This window comes from Petaurus breviceps, unplaced genomic scaffold, assembly GCF_028583685.1.
Source record: "Petaurus breviceps papuanus isolate PSGF00001 unplaced genomic scaffold, PetGlider_PUasm1.0 89292, whole genome shotgun sequence".
NCBI lineage: Eukaryota > Metazoa > Chordata > Mammalia > Diprotodontia > Petauridae > Petaurus > Petaurus breviceps.
Window position 1 is genome coordinate 109,228 of NW_027187035.1, and position 20,237 is coordinate 129,464.

Consider the following 20,237-nt stretch of genomic DNA (forward strand, 5'->3'; position numbering starts at 1 on the left):
AGCCGGGAATGACTACAGTAATGGAAAAGTGTCCTGGGAAGTCATCCATCAGCACATCTGAAGAGGACACTGGCCTGAGAATCAAGTCCAGGCCCCTCTACTTGGAGTGTGTGTGTGTGTGTGACGTTACGTAAAGCATTTTAACTTGACCAAACCCCATCTTCCCCATCTGTAAAAATAAAGGGGCTGGACTAGATCATCTCTAACACCGTTTCCTCCTCCCCCCACCATTTAATAGTCTGAGTCTAGGAGCTCTGAGCGAGGAGGGAGCTGGTAGAGGTTACCTGAGGATTTTTTTTTTAATGATATGTTAATAAAAATATAAGACAGGTAGGTGACACAGTGGATTGAGTGCCAGATTCATCTTCCTGAGTTCAAAGCTGGCCTCTAACATTTACTAGCTCTGTGACCCTGGTCACTAAACTCTGCTTGCCTCAGTTTCCTCATCTGTAAAATGAGCTGCAGAAGGAAATGGCAAAACACTCTAGTATCTCTGTCAAGAAAACCCAAAATGGAGTCGTAAAGTGTCAAGCATTACACTTCAGTGTAAAACAACTGAACAACGACAGAAATATTTCATGAGGGGCAACATGGCACAGTGGATAGAGAAGTCTGGCCTTGGGGTCCAGAAGACCTAGGTTCATGTCCTGCTTCTGATACATATTAGCTGTGATGTTTGGCAAGTCGCTTTGCCTTTGAATGCCCCAGGCTAGGACTGTAAATTGCATAGGAGTGCTCATCTGCAACAGAGGAGGGAATCTCCATGCTGGGAGTTCCCATATTTCCCCCCCCATATATATCTATATATATTATATGTATGTATTTCCTGCCTATCTTTCCAAGTTGATTACACATTACTCAATTTAAACAAACAAGCAAGCACTTGTTAAGCATTTACTATATGCCAGTCAGTCAATAGTCTGTTATCATTTATTAAGCACCTGTGCTATGTGTCAGACACCATGCTAAGGATACCAAAAAAAGGGAAAAAAGCTTCTACTTTCAAGGGGCTCAATCTAATGGAAGCGATGATATGCAAACAACTTTGTACAGATAAAATATAAACAGGTTAAACCAGAGCTAATCAAGAGAAGACAGAAACAGCATTAAGAGGGATTGGAGAAGACCAAGGCACTGTTGTAGGGACAGGGGGCAGATACAAAGATAAGAATTAATGAGTCCCTCTGCTTAAGAAGTGACATTATAACAGATGGAGACAATATATAGATATATGGATATATACAGACCAAAGGAAAAGTGGATATAAGGTAACCTTTTCTCATTCCCTCTCATCATTTCTTTAGGGAAAACTTGTATGAGCTGATGAAGAGTGAATTGAACAGAACCAAGAGAATACAATAATAGTGTGAAAATACACAACCTCGAAACCTTAAGAACTCGTTAACATAATGACCAACTGTGATTTCAGAAGACTAATGATGAGAAACACTGCCCACCTCTTGACACAGCGGCAGTAATGGACTCATTATGCACAATGAGACATATTTTTTGGACATGGCTAATGTAGGAATTTGACTTGATCATGAATATTTGTTGTAATGTTTTGGCTTTTCTTATTTTCTTTCTCAATTGGAAGTGGGGGATAGAAAGAAGCAATGCTTATTAAATTTTTTTAAAGTTAATAAAAGCATTTTTCAAGAATCTAGGATGTACCAGATATATACCAGGATGTATGTATGTACCAGGATCTCTTAGGTCCTAGAGATACAAAAGTGAAAATTAATCAAGTAACCTTTATTGCAAGGAAACAACACGTACATAGATACAAAAATAGATATAAAATTAAATACAAAAATAGATATTTCCTACCCCGCCCCCCCAAAAAACCCCTCAAATTCCAAGAGGAAAGTTCTAGTAAGTGGGATGGGGAAGAGGGAGTCTCAGGGTAGGTGTCATGAAGGGGGTGGCCTTGGAGCTGAACTTTGAAGGAAAGTAGTATTTTACTGGGCAGAGGTGAAGAAAAGGGTCATTCTAAACATAGGAAATAGCCTTTGAAAAAATACAGAGGGGGGAGATGTATGTGTGTGTATGTACAAAAGAGTTTTTGTATATAAATGAGAGTTATTATGCAGGCTAGTTTGGCTGGAAGGTAGAGGTGAGGGGGAGGGAATAATTTGTAATGAATCTGGAAAGTAGTCTGGATTGCTAAAGATTCTAAAAACCAAACAGATTAGGTTTTGTCCTGTAGGTAAGAGGGAGTCACTGGATCTTCTTGAATGGAAGAATACCATGGATTGTCCTTTGCTTAAGGAATATTACTATAGTGGTTTTATGAAGGATAGCTTGGGGACTGCTTTGCTGTATAGTTTGGGGGCATGGTATTGCAATGGATAGACCATCAGGCCTGGAGTCAGGAAGAAAAGAGTTTAAATTTAAATCCACCTTTGGACATTAATTGCTGTGTGACCCTGGGCAAGTCTTTTAACCCTGTTTACCTCAGTTCCTCATCCCTAAAATGAGCTGGAGAAGTATATGGCAATAACTCCAGTATCTTTGCCAAGAAAACCCCAAATGGGGTCACAGAGTTGGACACGACTGAGATAACTGAGCTACAGCAATAACAACGGTATAGTTTGAGATCTGGTTTTACTAAGCCCTTTTCCTTCCCATTTTTCTTTGCATTGATTGCCTTGATATCCTTGACCTTTTGTTCCTCCACATGAATTTTGTTATAAATTTTTCTGGCTCTATAAAGTGATTCTTTGGTAGTTTTATTGGTATGGCATTGGATAAGTAATTGAATTTAGGTAGCATTGTCATTTTTATTATTTTGATTCAACCTTCTCATGAGCAATGTGTATATCTCCAGTGATTTAGATCTATCTTTATTTGTATGAAAAGTGTTTTGTAATTGTGTTCATATAGTTCCTGTGTCCTGTGTCTTGACAGGTAGACTTCAAGTGTTTTATATTGTCTGCATTTATTTTAAATGGAATTTCTTTTTCTATCTTTCTCTTCTTTCGGATGATTTGTATGGGTTTGTTTTATATCCTGTATTAGATGGATGGGGGAGAGGCTGAGGAAGAGAGATCAATTAGGAGGCTATTAAAATAAAAAAAATAATTAAGGTGGTAGCAGTGTGAGTGGAGAGAAGGGGAAAGAGGCAAGAGATATTGTGGAGGTGAAATCCATTAGAATTAGCAACTGTTGAGGTGGGAGGGGTGAGAGAGAGGCAAAAGTCAAGAACTACTCTAGCTTCTGAACCTGGATGACAAGAAGGATGGAAATATCATCAACAGAAGTAGTGAAGTGAGGAAGATGGGAGGATGTGGTCAGAAGGGTGATGAGTTCTATTTTGGTCATGTTGAGTTTTGGGTACTTATGTCATCTATGTGGCATAGAAAGAGACCCTGCCCCCAAGGAGCTTACATCCTAAAGTGGGAAGACAAGCACATAAAAACAAGCTAGAAAGGGGAGGAGGATGGGAAAACGTAAGGTTGGAGATGGCACCGTTCTTCAACAGAGCGAACACTGCTACTCCATTCTTAGCCAAGTTGAGGAGCTGAAGGGGTCACTATGGAGTCTGCAACATTACAGAAGGTGTTGGGGACAATTTAGGGGCCTTTCATTATAGTTTCTGGACATGTCCCAGGTTCTGCTCCAAATTCTTCTTTTAGGCTTGGACTCTTTGTCCATAACCTTGCTAAGGACCAGAGACGTCACAAAACATTCAGTATATTGTTTCACCTCTAGCCAAGGAGATGGGGTGTCTTTAGGAGCTGGGTGTGGGAGGGAAAGGAAAGGGAAGAAAGAAGGCTGTGGGAGGGAGCCAGAGTTTAGGAAGAGAACCAAAATAATCTCACATAATGGTTGTAAGCAACCCCTCCTTCCCCTTATCTCTTGATATTTTTATCTCCATCTGAGGGGGAGCCCGGAAATATCCTGACCACTGTTTGGTTAGATCCCACTATGAGCCTATTCAGAACAATCAGCTTCCTTCTGAACCAGGAGATGACCTTGAGGCCCACAGGTCCTGCGACCTGCCCTTTTGTTCAGTCCCTTTCCCAACTGGGGGAGTAATGCCTGCCTGGTGAGAGATAGTATTCTCTGACACCACTGTCTCCTGGAACAAAATAAACTGATATTGGGAAGGAAAATGCCAGCTCATAACTTGGAGGATATGGGAGTGTCCCCATTCCCTCAATCTACTCGCTCAGGCTTCCCAAGCCGAAGTCTGATCTCCAACTCCACTAGTGAGAGAAAGTCTGGGCTATAGAACTCTGATGTCCTTGGAGACTGGTCTACAGAGGTATTTCTCTCCTTGATTTTTATTTCCAAATGGAAATAAAATAGCCTAACAAATTGACAAGAACTTCTCTGCCTAAAAGATTATTGGCTGAAGTATAGCAGAAAGAAATTTCTTTTTTTTTTCAAGTTAACAAATGGAAAGACCAGTAGGTTGGGAGTGAGGAGACTGACTCTAGTCCTGGGTCTGCCACAACTAACTAGCTGTATGACCTTGGGCAAATTACTTAGCCTCTTGGCTTAGTTTCTTTCTCAATGAAAGAAAGGGATAGGACAAGGTGACTTCTAACATTCTAGGCAGTGCTCTCTCTCTTCTGCTTTATTCTAAATTAAGGCATTCTGCCAACTGGTAAATTACAGTAGGCCCAAAGGCTCTAGTGTTTCCTGGAGGAGCCGACCAAACAGCTTTGAAGGGAGCTAGACCATTCTAACAGACTGAAGTGAGTACAGAAAACATCCCTAGCCAGAGGCAAAGGCAAAGGCATGAAGATGGGAGAGGCCAATTTGAGTGGAATGTAGAGTTTGTCAAGGGGAGTCAGGGGAAATACAAAGGAATAATAGTCCCAAACATCTCCAGAAACAAAGATGCCCTTCCTCTGACACTCCCTCTACTGTTCTGAGTTTGACCACTACTCAAGTCAAATAATAATCAAACAAAAATCATAATCAAATCAAATAATCATGTGCTAACATTTACATAGTGTTTTAAGGTTTGTAAACCATTTTCATACAGCATGTCATTTGTTACTTTTGACATCTCTGCAGGGCAGGTATGGTAGATATTGCTATCTTGATTCTATATGTGAAGAAACTGAGACTCAGAGAGGTCACGGCATATATGATCCCATAACGAACAATCACATAAATATTTGTAATGTAATGCCAAGGAAAGGCAACTTTCCAAGGTTCAAAATACCAGCATAGGCGCTCTCCATTTTATTCAGTGACAAACCAAGAACAGAGAAGGTCAAAACATGACATCATTCAAAATACAGCATTTACTATGGGTGATTAAATAATCTCCAAGTACTACCCCACCCCAGGACCTTCCATTCATTCAATCAATTACAAAATCCCTGTTCTAAATACTACTCCACCCCTAGGCTGTACCTTCATTTAGTCCATCACAAAACCCCTCTTCTCAAATGGAGATTAGTTTCCAAACATAAGTAAAGTACATTCATTTGTTCAACCATAGAACACAAAAAGGTCAAAAGTTCCCCACCCCTGGATCACAATTGAATCTACCCCAGAGTTACATCAAGTTTAAGCACAGCACTTAATACCCAAATGGAGGTCTTTTCTTCATCTTGACACAAGGCAAGTTCTCAGCAATCTTAGTTCCTGGGGAGACAAGGCTTAGCAAGGCCACAAGATACATTGCCAGTCTCTTCATTAATTCATCCTCTGTCTGCAAAACAGTCCTAGAACTCCTGAAAACATTAGCAAAACCCTCTCCCAGAATTTCTGTAAACATACAACAAGAAAATCCTTCTTCAGGGCTTCTGAACCAACAGAAAGTTTCCCAGACCCCTGCAACAACAGCACTGTCCTTCACCAGTGGACAGTATTCACTCTGTCTGCAGGACAGTCTCCAAACCCCTGCAACAACAGCACTGTCCTTCACCAGTGAACAGTATTCACTCTCTGTCTGCAGGACAGTCTCAGTAGCTCTGAACCAACAGAAAGGTTCCCAGACCCCTGCAACAACAGCACTGTCCTTCACCAGTGGACAGTATTCACTCTCTGTCTGCAGGACAGTCTCAGGAGCTCTTAGCCAACAGCCAGGTTCCAGGACTTCTGCAACAACAGGACTGTCTTTCACCAGTGGACAAATCTGGCAAAACAACATCAAAACAGACAAAGTACCAGCAAAACAGCCATGTCTCCTCAGTCCTTGGCAGCTGAGGGGGCAGGTCTCAAAAGTCCAGGGCAATTCAGAGTGGCCCCCAGCAATTCTCTCAGTCTCTCTCTGCCTCCACGAGGTGCTGCTTCCAAAAAGTTCTTCTGCCTCTCTCTTGTCTCTCCAAATCTACGTCACCAGCTCCTCCCAGTTCAGGACTTTCTTTTCACATCAACAAGTCCATCCCATAGGTAGGATTAACGAGCTCTGGGTTTTAACACAATCAATTTGAAAACCAAGCCAATACAGGGGGATCTTTATGTTTCATTACTATCACAATATTGTAGTTAGGGTTTGAGCCCAGGTCTTTGTGACAAACTCAGCGATCTCTCCAGTACATCAGGCTAGAGCATGGTAAGGTAATTACTGTTCCACTCTAGTCCTGAAATTTCAAGCACTGGGTTTGAAGTTTTCTTTCCTCATGGGACTATACCCTTGTTGTTGTTGTTCAGTCGTGTCCAACTCTTTGTGACCCAACTGGGGGTTTTCTTGGCAGAGACACTGGAAAGGCTTACCATTTTCTTCGCCAACTCATTTGACAGATGAGGCAACTGAGTCAAACAGGGTAAAGTGACTTGTTCAGAGTCACAGAGCTAGTGTCTGAGATCAGAATTGAACTCAGGAAGATGAGTGGTCCTGATTCCTAGCCCAGTGTTCTATTCATTGTGCCACCTAGCTACTCCTGGACTGTAACCTACTTGCCCCTAAGTTGATAGATAACACCCCCTAATTATCCCTGTAATTCAGGCCTTTAGGCCCCAAGAGTCCATTCATTGAAATATTATCTTTTTTAAATTTTTTTCTTTTTTTTGGAGGGAGGAAGGCAGGGCTTTTGGGGTTAAGTGACTTGTCCAAGGTCACATGGCTAGTAAGTGTTAAGTGTCTGATGCTAGATTTGAACTCAGATCCTCCTGACTCCAGGTCTGGTGCTCTATTCACTGCACCACCTAGCCGCCTCAAAATATTATCTTAAACCCTGGATCACATGCAGCTAAAGTCTAATGTAGTCTCTTCCAGCCTGTTTATTCTAAACATATTTCCTCAGAATGTATGGTCTGAAGGTCCTGCTTTCAATTTTCTTTCCTTTTTTTTTAAAGTTTTTGACAAATTTTATTACCAATTTCTATTAAAAACACTGAAAAGAATAGACTTTCCTTAGCATAGTAAATAATATTTATCTAAAACCAAGAGCCAGAATTATACATAATGGAGAAACACTAGAAACATTGGCTTTTCCAGTAAGATCTGGTCTAAAGCAAGGATGCCCACAGTTATCACTTAGTAGTCACTGTCAGTCAGTAATTAAACAGGCCCTCTTTTTTTTTCCAGGCACTGTCTTAAGCACTGAGAATAACCCCCTCCCAAAAAATGATGGTCTCTGTCCTCAAGGAACTTACAGTCTAATGGGGAAAAGCAATGTGTAAAAGGAAGCTGAAAAGTTAGGTTGGAGGCATGATGGCACAATGGCCATCAGAGTGCACTTGGGTAGAAAATGAGACAGCTCACCCAAGTGCCTTCCTTAAAAGGAGATTCTGGGAGAAGCTTGTTGTCTCCACCCACTCTAGTCGAGGAAAGGGCAGAAGGTACTTGATGAGATGTGGTGAGTTCAGCACAGAAGTGATCTTTCAGCATGATAATGGTTCCTGGGGCATGATGGCAAAATCCAGAAGAGAAGTTCTAGAAACGTTGTCTTTTTATAGGAAGTGCTGACTTGGCAAAGGCACTAGGTTACTTCCATTAAGCATTCAGTCCAGAGTGCTAACACCAGATTTCCTTTCTCTGCATCTGTATTAAGTTTCAATTCCTTAACAGAAATAATTTCAGAACTCCGAAGTTGTTTCAGGGCATCCTTATGAGATCAAGGAAAGTGAAGTCCAAGCGCCTCTGCTGTTTCATTGTCATTTCCAAATATCATATGTGTGTCCCGCTTATTCCCCAAAGGATGATAGATGTAAACCACTTGTTCTTGAGTCTCAGCAGATGTATCCTTGTCTGCCTCCACTGTCATAACAATGTAGTCTTTAAATTGCAGTCTTACTCTGCTATTTAATTTTGGGAACTTTCCACCTGGGGTGGACAGACTGGAACCATCCCCTGAACAGTATGGTGGCAGTCTGCTCCTAATGAAATCCTTCTTCATTTCAGATGACCTCAGGTCTCTGGTACCCTCCAACTGGTCTGCAAGAGTCCTCAGGAAGTCACTTAATCTCTTTGTTGCAACAGTTATGTCATCCACCATAAGTAGCTGCCATGGTACGCCAGTCAGGAGTTTTACTTCTTTCTTTGCAGCATCAAAGAGAAGCCCAGGAATCACGTCCAGAAGAAAGTCTCCCCATGAATTGTTCTGGTAGGTGCTGATGGTCACATGAGTAGAATGGGCTAGTCCAGGAGGAGTGTCAGCTTGATGGATGGTCCCTCGGGGGAAATTTAACAAATCCCCTAGCTTTAAAATGAACTCAGGTGTTGGCGACCCAATCCTGTCCTCTGACTCCACGTTGTACTCTCGAGCAGGGGGCACAGTGGGCTGGTAGAGGCACCAATGTTTCTTTCCTTCCAGTTGCAAGATGAACACCTCAATATCATCATAATGAGGGGGCAAGCCCTGGGACTCTGAGGGAGTTATATACACATTAGATCCAACCAGAGATCCAAAAAAACATTCTAGCTTCTCCTGGATTTTCTATAGCTCATCCTTAAATCTCTGAGGCTGGTGGAACTGGATGGTTGCCCTTTTTTGATCAAAATCTTTTCTCAGTTGAAGGTAGTGTACTTTGCTACCCTTATTTAACACCTTCTTCCACCCATTCACACATCGGCACACGTTTATATCTCTTCCATAGTACATTCCCAATCTGCACAGATTCTTCAAATCTGTTAACTGGAAAAGGGACTGAAAGTAAGCAGCTAGTAAAGGATCATCTCTCTGAATCAGAAGTGGCTTTTACTCCCAGTATTCCTTGAAAAAAGTCTCCATCTTGATGGGCGATATCAAGCTCTCAAAGAGAGCATTAGGGCTATCAAAGTTCAAAGGTGAAGCAAGATCAACTGCCTCCACCTTTACTCGCTTACAAGGACTGGGCCCTTCTTCCATGGCTACATCTGCATTTGTCCCATCCCCGGACATGGTCCTGGCGGGGCCTGCTGCACGTGCCCCAGAACAGCACATGTAGAAGGAAGAGCAGGTGGAAGTGGCGGCCGGCCCAGGGCGGGGACCTGCTTTCAATTTTCTAACAAGCTGGGATACCACTTGTCCCTGTCTGTTTTCTTGTGATTTCATAACATTTGGATGGTATTTCACAGTTTCCAAATAACTGTTATATCTGTGATATCATAGCAACTCTCGCCGGTTGTCAAGGGAAGATTTGTTACCCTTACTTTGTAGGTGCAGAAATGGTAGGTGATTTGTCCAGTGACCTACCTGATAAATGGCAGAGCCCAGAATAGGATCCTTTATTAGCTGCCCTATTTCACTACTCATTCTTTGACTAATGTATTCACTATGTGGAAGATTCAGGCCATCTTTTTAACTGGCAATTCAATTACAGAGCAACTTTATTCATTCATGCATTGTTCAACAAGTATATATTAGATATCTACTTTGTGCCAGTTACTCTGGCAGGTGCTGAGTATACAAAAGACAATATTAAACAGACCTTCTTTCAAGGAGATTGCATTCTACTGGAGCTCAGCATATGGTCTTGATTTGTTCTATCTTCTCCCTCTTCTTGACAACCTTTTCCTCTTAGCCCTAGGATCATCTGACTGGGAATTCCCAGTGATGAAACTCCCTCTACCAATGCCATTTGCTAATTGTCTTGCAATTTATAGTTTTAGAGAGTCGCCTGGGGTTACATAGTTGGTATCAGTATCGGAGGCTAGACTTAAACCCACTGACCCAGGGTCATAGACAGAGATTCTTTCTTTCGTCTATCATTATCTCTGCATCTCTCTCTCTATGTCTCCTCCATTTCTCTCTTTCCATTTGTGTCTGTCTCTGTCTCTCTCACAGGCTTTATCTCCTTCTGACCCCTTCCTATCTCTCCCACTTCAGAAGACAGTATCTTTATTTCTCTGCAAATGTAAATTTAAGGTATGACTTTTCACATAAATGTGATTACCATGCTACAGTGGAGAAGTACAAGTGCCTACCCATCAGTGAGGGGTGTATCAATTAAATGGTAGCAATAAAATTGTGAGAGAGATCCTACTGATCAGCTCAAGACAGCCACTTCAATGAGCCTTTATCAAGAATTCAAGCAATAAAAAGTCATTCAATTCTGTAGCTGACACATAGGATTTAACACTGGGACTTAGAGATGATCAAGTCCAGTGATTCTCAATGGGGGTGCTAATACAGAGTTTCTGCTGGGGTGCCAGGATTGCATGGGACTTAGCCTTGCAATCCCAGGTACATGGAAGTCTCTGTGCTCTCCAGGAATGCCCCCTCCCCTCAGTCCACCCCACTTCCCATTCCTCATGGTAAGGATTATACTATTCCTTGAGACCTCATTTTTCCAGGCAGGAAATGTAGATTGGTTGCAGGATTTGCCCGACCTCACACTGCTATTAAGTTGCAATGCCAGGATTTGAAGTCCTTTGAGTACACTGCCTCCTCCCCTGAGGCTGCTTCTTTTCAGTCAGAATCTAACCCATTTCATCCATGTTCTTCTCTAACTATTTGGTCTTGTGTGTTCAGGGCCTGAGGTTGCTCACGTGCTACATGGAGACTAACCATGCTGACCTCACCATGCCAGTCTCACTGGACACTAATTCTGTGAGAACAGAAAAGACTGTACCTGAAAACAGTATTAAAAGCAGTACATGGGGCACTGTGGCTGCCCTCCCAAAAGATAATTCAGTACTAGGCTGCACTATTAGAACTGAGAAATAACATCAAGGGAGGGCATTAGCCTGCCGCACTTGTCACTGGTCAAACCATACCTGGGGTACTACATTCCTTTCTAAGCACCAGTTTAGAAAGGATATCAGCACCCTAGGATATGTATAGAGAAGGATGACCCCTCCCATGCCATAGGAAATTGAGCTGAAGAAAACCAGGAGGTTCTAGCTTAGAGAGGAAAAGGCTTCAGGAAGGACCTGATCAAATACCTGAGCCCCCTCATATGAAAAGGATTAGACTTATTTCATGTGGCTTCCAAGAAAATTACCAGGGCAGAGACAGATTTTAGATCAATAAAGTCTTCTCTTACCTTACCAGGGCAATTCATCATTGAAAAAATTCATCCTCATGGGGTAAATTCTCATAAGTCAAAAATGAAATTATAATTCATTTAAATAGAACAAATTTTTATTCATTCACAAATCTCAAAATTCATTTAACATTCACTTAAGATATTCAATATCTGTGTAGTTAAACATTTAATAAAAAAGAGTAGAAGTATTAATAGCTAGCATTAGTTAGCTCTTTAAAGTTTACAAAGCACTTTACATACATTTGATTCTCATAATCCTACAGAACTGGTACTATTATTATCCCCATTTTTATAGCTGAGGAAACTGATACAAATAAAAATTAAGTGACTTGTCCAGGGTCACACAGCACATGTCTGAGAGCACATTTGAGCTCTGGTCTTCCTGACCATAACTTATATCAACAAGCTGCCTTTTGGCTGGCTAGTAAGCCAGAACTGCGATTTAAAATAAAAGGCCTTTTCCTCATTACAAACAAACAGTCACAGAATACTTGTGCATGCTCTAAGAGTAGAGCACAGGCTCCTCCATTTCATGTTATCATGTATTTTTTTTAGCCAGACTTGTCAAACATCCACGGGAGTCCCTTGTGCATGTTCCTAGGACTGGGCCCTCATTGGTCGGTCAGTCTACCATTCCATTTAATCATAATGATGATAATAAATCAAAGTAGGACATTATCAATGGACCCAGTATGCAACTCAGTTTCTACATCAGCCTCTTCCCCTCCAGGTGGAACGCATGGCAAACCCCTCCAAGTCCCAAAGGTTCAGACTCGATCATGTCCAACTGAATGTGAGCAGTGGTTAAAAAGGATCACCCAGAGCTTTGCTACTTACAAAATTCTCAGCAGTATAGCAATTTCATAGTGATACCTAAAAGATGTATACTAGTCTTTCCCAAAGTCAGTGTCTGACATTGGCCTTGCACCCAAGGCTCTGTCTTTCCACTCCAGTTCTCCTTTCCCACCTGATTCTCAGGTGTAGAGATTTGATTTGGTTTCTGTCTCTTTATAAATAGGAGGTTTCAGTCCAGTCCTAGACATGAAGTGCCTCCGAGTCATAATCCTGTCTAGTCAATCAAAGAGAAGAAAGTCACCAGTTTCTCTCAGCTGGGGCATTTCCCCCAAATTATTCCCTCCACGTTCAAGGTCAGTCCAGCTAATGTAAATTTCAGATATTCAGATCAATTTTACAAACATTTTAATTTTAGTTTTTAATAAAATCATTAAATTAATTTTAAATAAAATTTTTACTAAAATGTTTAATAAATTTATTTAGTTTTATTTTATTTATGAGAAACTAGTTGTTCCAAAGAAATGGCCCCTAAATCCCCTTACATCCCTCCCCCTCCCCACCCATGATACCTTTTCTTGTCTGAATGCAATAGTCTATCCTTCTATTCTACACTAACACTAAGTCTTGGGCCAAAGTCTGCATTCTTGTGGGCCTCATACAGAGCTAAGTATATGCCTGTACTTAGCACACAGTAATTTATAATAATGATCATCATAAACTCATGCAGTGCCTGTCCTAACATATTCATTTGCTCACATAAAATGGCCCACTACCTGCCTAGGAGCTCTCTGTAAAATCAGTCCTAGAATGTTAGAATTAGAAGCAACTGTTTCTTGAATATTGCCTCCTATGTTTCTACTGGTCCTTTCATCCTCTGACTTTAGGATTTAACTTGGAAGATGTTTGTGTGCATCTCATATGCCTATATTTACTGTCCCTATTGGTATATTCCATCCCTATCCAAGATCCCATTGTTCCTGTACATTGTTCATGGTCCTAAAATTTAAATTCTATTCTTAAACACCATGTTCTTTCTTCAAATAGGTTTCTATTGATATATATTTGCTTTTGTTGTCTAAATATCCCTCTCTATTGTTTTTGAAAGCCCCTTCATAAAATCGTCTTTCATAATAAAGAATTTAAAAAGAAAAAGAGGAAGGGGATAAAAAATTAGCAACCTTAATCAACACATTAAAAAAATCTGATGTTATAGGCAATGCCCCACTCCCATCATGGACCTTGACCTCTGCAAGGGAAGAGGAGTAAGGGGTGGGGGAGTGAAACTTTTCATATCTTTTCTTTGGAGCCAGGTTTGTTCTTTATCATTCCACAGTGGTTTCAATTGTTTTACTGTTGATTGCTTTACCTTTTATTCTCCTCCTCTGAAGTCCCCCTCCCCAACTGCTAGGTTGCTTGACTGCACACTGAGTTTGGATAAAATGGGAGTCAAACACTCCATTTCTTTATATAAGATGGAAGACCATCATAATTTGCCATCTGCCCTGCCACTGGCTCCCGAAGTCCTCCAGGGCTTACCATCTGCCCTACTGCTCTTCTTCGTAGTTCTCTAGTACTGCTACCTGGCTTTTGGACCTTGCCCTCTGCCCTGCTGCACTTTTAGGACTTCTGGGTCTTTCCATTTGCACTGCTACAGATCTTTCTTTTCCATGTTTCCTAACTTGATTATGGTATGTGATTCTTGAGAATAGAAACTTTCTTTCTTTCTTTCTTTCTTTCTTTCTTTCTTTCTTTCTTTCTTTCTTTCTTTCTTTCTTTCTTTCTTTCTTTCTTTCTTTCTTTCTTTCTTTCTTTCTTTCTTTCTGTCCTTTTCATTCTTTCTCTCTCTCTTTCTTTCTTTCCTTCCTTCTTCGTATCTCCAATATTTTGTACATTGTTAAAATTCTAAGTGCTTAATAAATGCATTTGCATTCATCCACTCATTCTTTACATTTACATTGTAGTCACTATGTATATGATTTTTCTAGTTCTACATCACTTTGTATCAGTTCATGTAATTCTTTCCATGATTTTCTGTATTCGTTATTTTGGTCATTTCTTAAAGGATGAATATATTTTGTCACTTTCATGTACCATATTTTGTCTAGCCATTCCACAATTGATGGACATTTTGTTTCCAAATCTTGTTATCACAAAAAGTTCTGTTATAAATATGTTGGTGTAATAGAGTCTTTATTTTTATCAATGGCCTCCTTTGAATATATGCCCAACAGCAAACTCTCTGAATAAATTTTATTTGCATAATTCTAAATTGCTTTCCAGAATGTTGTATCGGTGCAATACTCCACCAATAATGCATTATGTCTTCCTACAACCTCTCCCAACATGAACTATTACTCTCTTTTGTAATCGTTGCTGATTTCTGGGTGTAATGTGAAACCAAAGTGTTGTTTTAATTTGCATTTCTCTTGTCATTAGTGAATTTGAACTTTTTTTCATATATATTAATAGAGTACAATACTTCTTTCAATAATCATTCATATTGCTTGACTACGTTTTTAGTGAGGATGAGTTTTTAATATAGTTCTGTTAGTTGTTTATATATCTTGTATATCAAACCCTTATTAGAGAAATTTGATACAAAGATCTGCCCCACCACCAACCATTTCTCTTCTTATCTTAGATGCAGTAATTTTGTTTGTGCAAAATTGTTTCAATTTCATGTAATCAAAATTATCTCTATCTTTTGTAATTGCTTTGATCCCTTACTTGGTTAAGAATTCTTCTACTTCCTAAGACTACTAAATGAATATAATATGCTTTCTAATTTTTTATGGTATGATATTTAATAGTCAAGTCACATATCTATTTTGAATTGTGGAATATTGTGTAAGATGTTGGTCTAAGCCTAATATCTGTCAGATTGCTTTCTAGTTTTCTAAGCAGTTTTTATCAAATGGGAATTCTTTTCTAGGTAATTTATGTTTGGGAGCTTATCAAACACTGGGTTATTGAATTCAATTATTTCTGGTTTTTCATTGTTTAGTCGCTTCCATATATCTACTTTTCTACTTTTTGTTGTTTAGTCATTTCAGTGGTGTCTTATTCTTCATGACCCAATTTGGGATTTTCTTGACAAAGATACTGAAGCAGTTTGCTATTGCCTTCTCCAGATCATTTTACAGATGAGGAAACTGAAACAAATAGGATTAAGTCACTTGCCCAGGGTCACATAGCTAGCAAGTGTCTAAGGCCAGATTTTAACTGAGATCTTCCTGACTCCAGGCCCAGCATTTTCTCTACTATACCACCTACCTGCAATGACATTGATGATTACTACTTTACAATATAGACCAGTGGTTCTTAAAGTATGGTTCAGGGATCTCTGCATTCTAGAGATTCTTTCAGTGGTTCCATAAGTCTAAAACTATTTTCATCATGATGTTCAGTGTTTTAATTTTTAATATAATAAATATTGTTATATATACTCCACCAAAACAAAAGCTCTTTAGAAGGGTCCTTGATATTTTAAAAAATGTAAAGGGGTCCTAAGGCCAAAATTTTGAGAATCACTGATCAAACACTATTTTCTTACCAGATACTCATTTCCCAGATCATCCCTCTCCTCCGACATCTCTCTCTGGTACTGGCAACTGTAATGAAAAGAGAACCAGTTCCCTTGAGAACTTTCATTTCTTGCCCAGGACTTTGAAATCCTTGTTATCTTTCTTCTGGAAGTATTATCTCTCTCTATGTGAATCAACAAACTTGGGTTCACGTTCTAGTTCTCACACTCAGAAGCTATATATATATATATATATGACACTGGAGAAATCACATAGTAGGAACTAATTAAGAGTCAGAGAGGACCTGGATTCAAATCCAACCCTTGCTATTTAATGCCTATGTGATTTCCAAAAGTCACGAAATGAGTCTCTGGCCATCAGTTTCTTTGTCCACAAAACAAGAGAGTCAAAGCAGCTGACTTCTAAGGTTCTTTCCAGTTTTACACTTTATTAATCAATCAAACAATAAACAAGCATTTACCAAGAGTCTACTAGTTCTAGGAACTATATTAGTTGCTAGGGATACATATTTCTTTTTTTTAAGAAAGGAAAAATCCTTAGTTGCAAAGAACTTACATTCAATAGCCTATCTTTTCACTGACCTCTTAGTCTTCATTTCCCCAAACCAGAAGAACAATATCTATCTCAGAGGGTTAGACTAGTTTTTCTTTAAAAGGTGTTAAAACCGTCCTTAAGATCTAGGGGACTAATGTTTAAACCATTGACACATGGTCACCTAAGTGCAAAAGCCATTATAAAAGGAGTCCAGTGGTTCCACACTCTCAGGTTTGACACAAGCTCATGCCAGCATTGCCACTGAAGGCATAGGGAAGCTACACCCATCTGAACCAATGCCATGTCCTTACTGAATGTCCTTTCTATGCATTGCTAAGCAAATTTCCTTTTGTTCGCTACTAGGTGGTTTACAAATGTCTTATTACATTACAGTTCTGAAATGGAACCACTGGACTAGTCTGAGTTGGACCTGGACTAGAGAGCAGTGGAGATACAGATACTTGCACTGTCTACCTTAAGGGTGTTGTGAGAAAAGCACTTTGTAATCCTTAATAGATCAGATAAATATGTTCTATTACTAATAGTAATAAAATACAATAATCAAAACAATAAGTGGTTATTGTTAGGTTTTTCCTGAAACTCAAATAGTTGCCAATTAGGAGAGGTGGACAGCAGCAGACCAGCAGTTCTGTTCACCTATTCATTGGTTCCAGGAATCCATAAGGTCAAAATTACAGTGAAGTATCGAGGGCATTGTCTCCTGGGATGCCTGGTTCCTCATAAAGGAGCCATCCCCCAAGCAACTTACCTTTGTATACTCCCCATAATTATTTCCAAGGCATTGCACATCCTGGAGCAAGTAATAATGGCTAGTTGTTGAGAATTGCTAGAGAACTAAGGTGTATCCAAGACTAATAAGATGGAACAGTTTGACCCATTATAGCTGAAGGAAATGTTACAAATGGAGTAGAAGTGCCCTTTTAGTACATTATACATATAGGAGATTTGCAGGAATGTAATGTGCTATTATTTCAAAACCTCTTAATTAAAAATGGACATAACATCAACCAACGGACCAACAGCACATCTGCATTTGCTCACTAAGTGTCCTAAGAAGTCAGCAAGACTTAGGTCTCTGTCTCACACTCCTGATGGACTGATTGCCAGTCAGTAGGTAATGTACTGTGATTGAGTGGTGACCATAGTATTCATTGAAACTTCATGGAGTAGGGGATCAGGAGGAGAGAGAGAGAGAGAGAATATAATGTCTCTTCTCAAATGCAGCATGGCATCCCTTGTGTCCCCTTCATTAGCTTCCTCTATTGACTTCCTCTGTAATTTTGCTTATGTAGGTTTATTCTTTCTTCTTCCCATAAACTCTTTTCAACCCCAAGTTCAGGGCAGAGCTCCTCAGGTTAGGGGAGTGCTTGGTAAAATTCAACCCCACCAAGAGGGATATTTGAGATACAAGTCTCTCAAGTTACCTTCCCCCAGTGTGTGTGTGTGGGGGGGGGGGGGGGCTAAGATCGGACTACATACAAAATTCAGCATATAATAAATTCTTTTTACTTTATTCAATAAATGCTGTTTAGATTAGATTGGATTGTACCAGACTGGATTGTTAGGTTCAGAGACCCATATGACCCCCACCTTGCTTATGAAAAGAGAAAACCAGAGCGAGTGAAAACCACAGAGTCCACCTAGCCATCTCTCCCATCACCAGTACAATGAATTATGGCATGTCCATGACACTCCCAGCCAGAATGACTTGACTGACAACTCCTTGGCAAGGACCTGACTCAAAATAGTAGGAAATTGTTAGTACCCCAGAGAGGATTCAGAAACCTTTCAGAGGCACCATATATTTGTTATTTTGTCTCCTCCCAAGGGAACGAGGAAAAGAGCCCCTTGTCTCATTCTTTACTATAGACATCCTGCTGCCTTGGTCCAGGCCAATATCATCTTCCTCACCGGATGAGAAAAATAATAATATGGCAATAACACCCCTGGTGGAGGCTCAAAGGAAGGAGCTGAGTGCCAGGACACTGCTTACAACCTCCGCCTCACTTGTCTTCTCAAATGAACAGCAAACTTCCTTCCTTTTCTTGAGTGGCTATTCCCACTGTGGAAATTCACTTCGATTGAGATTGCTCCCCTGGCCCCTGCAACAGGTTCATTCCTCTAGGCAATAGGCCAAGTCACCAGCCTTCTCCCCCAGGGTGAGAGGTTCTTAACCTAGAGTCTGTGACTTTGTTTTATACCTTCTATTTTGAAAACTATATTAACTTCATTCAACAAATTCACAACATTTATTAAGCACCTACGATGTATAAGTCATCTTGTCATCATCCTTGGGGATAAAAAGACAAAAACTAACAAGGCCTAGTCCTAGGAATGTGTGCAGGCACTCTGATGCTCAGTGAGCCTGCTTCTGAAAATCTGTGATGATATGGTGTGAAGAGGCCCCGCTTAGCATGTCAGCATAGTCACAGGCATTCTGTGGCTGTTTCCAGTCTGGTTATTATGTAGTAAGAAAAGAACATTTTCTCAGGGTATTTATTCCCAGTAACAAAAGGCTTTTTTTTTAACCATCTAGGAATTGGACTAGAAACCGCCGCAGTCAACTTGTGTTTCCTCTGAGTTGAAGCCTGGCATCTTCCTTCCTGCCCTATCCATTCTATATCATCTGTACATGCTCTCAATACTTGATCCTCATTTGCAGTAAAAAATTACATTAAAAAAATGTTACATATGCCCTGTCAGTGACATTGTGTGTAAAAGCAGTTATAGGGTGAAAGAGAGAGGTTTCCTAAGTAGGCTGGGGACCTGGGCCCATGAGATTTGCCTGAATGATGTAGGCCCAACCTCAAGCAGGAACCCAACCACAGAGGGGTAGAAATAAGGAGGTAGGGAGCATATAGGTAGCACAGTGAATAGAGCACAAGCCCTGGAGTCAGGAGGACCTGAGTTCAAATCCAGCCTCAGACACTTAACACTTACTAGCCATGTGACCTTGGGCAAGTCACTTAACCCCAATTGCTTTCCCCCAAAAAAAGTACAAAAAAAGAAATAAGGAGGTAAACAGTAGTCAGATGCTCTAAGAGCAGGATAGAGTTTAACAGTTCCCCAGGAGTACCAGGATGGTTTGCTTGAATGGCGTCCACATGTCTTAGGTCCTGACTTCTGATGATGATCAGAAAATGGTCACATTATTCCTTCCCCAATAGAAGTTAATCATTGCTAAATGCTCAGAGGTCAAGAGTCCAGAGAGTTCATTCATTATCTTCCTCCATAAGAAACGCATTACCTTCTGAAACACCTGAAAAACAACATAAACTCATTTTCTTACTGAGCAAGCAAAGAAACTTCTACTCAGAGTGACCTCTTCACCCAGCCTCTCATTTGTTCTCAGAGAAATACTCCCAATTCATAACTTATATGCAGGCTCCCTGGCCCTCAGTGACCTTCTTGATAGGGAAACAAAAATAATAAACTGCTTTGACATAGTAATTCTGAGAAGAGTGTTGTGAGTAGAGAGCAAACAGTGAGCTCAAAGGAAGTAGGCAAAGCAAGCAAGATTATATCCATCCTCTCCCAGTTCATGGTTAGAGTAGAGGCATAACTAGGGATTGGCCAATGGAACTTCCTGCCTTTGAGCATAGCCTAGTTAGGGAGAGAGATATAGGAGGGAGATTTGGGATCAACGACCAAGAATGATATTTCCTGAAGAACCAGGAAATAGCTATGGGTGGATACTGATATCATGAAGCTGACTCAGCCAGTCTAGACCCAATGTTCAAATGTCTTAGACTCTTCTGATTCTCCTTATACAGCTCTGCATGCCTGGACCAAGGATATTGAAGCCCTGAGCACAATACCTGTACATTCTCTCCAAATTTGTCCTGTGCCCCAAATCTAAAATCTGGAGAAACTACATCTAAGCATTCCTTTGATCTACTAGTCAAGTATATGTATATGAATATGTATATGTACATGCATGTGTATGTGTATTGTATGTGC

General features: G+C 40.3%; 1 pseudogene; it reads right to left on the reverse strand.

Moving 5' to 3' along the window:
- Window positions 1–7,393: 7,393 nt before the first annotated feature.
- Window positions 7,394–9,374, reverse strand: LOC138176446 (ribosomal oxygenase 2 pseudogene; annotated as a pseudogene).
- Between the last annotated feature and the right edge of the window lie 10,863 nt (window positions 9,375–20,237).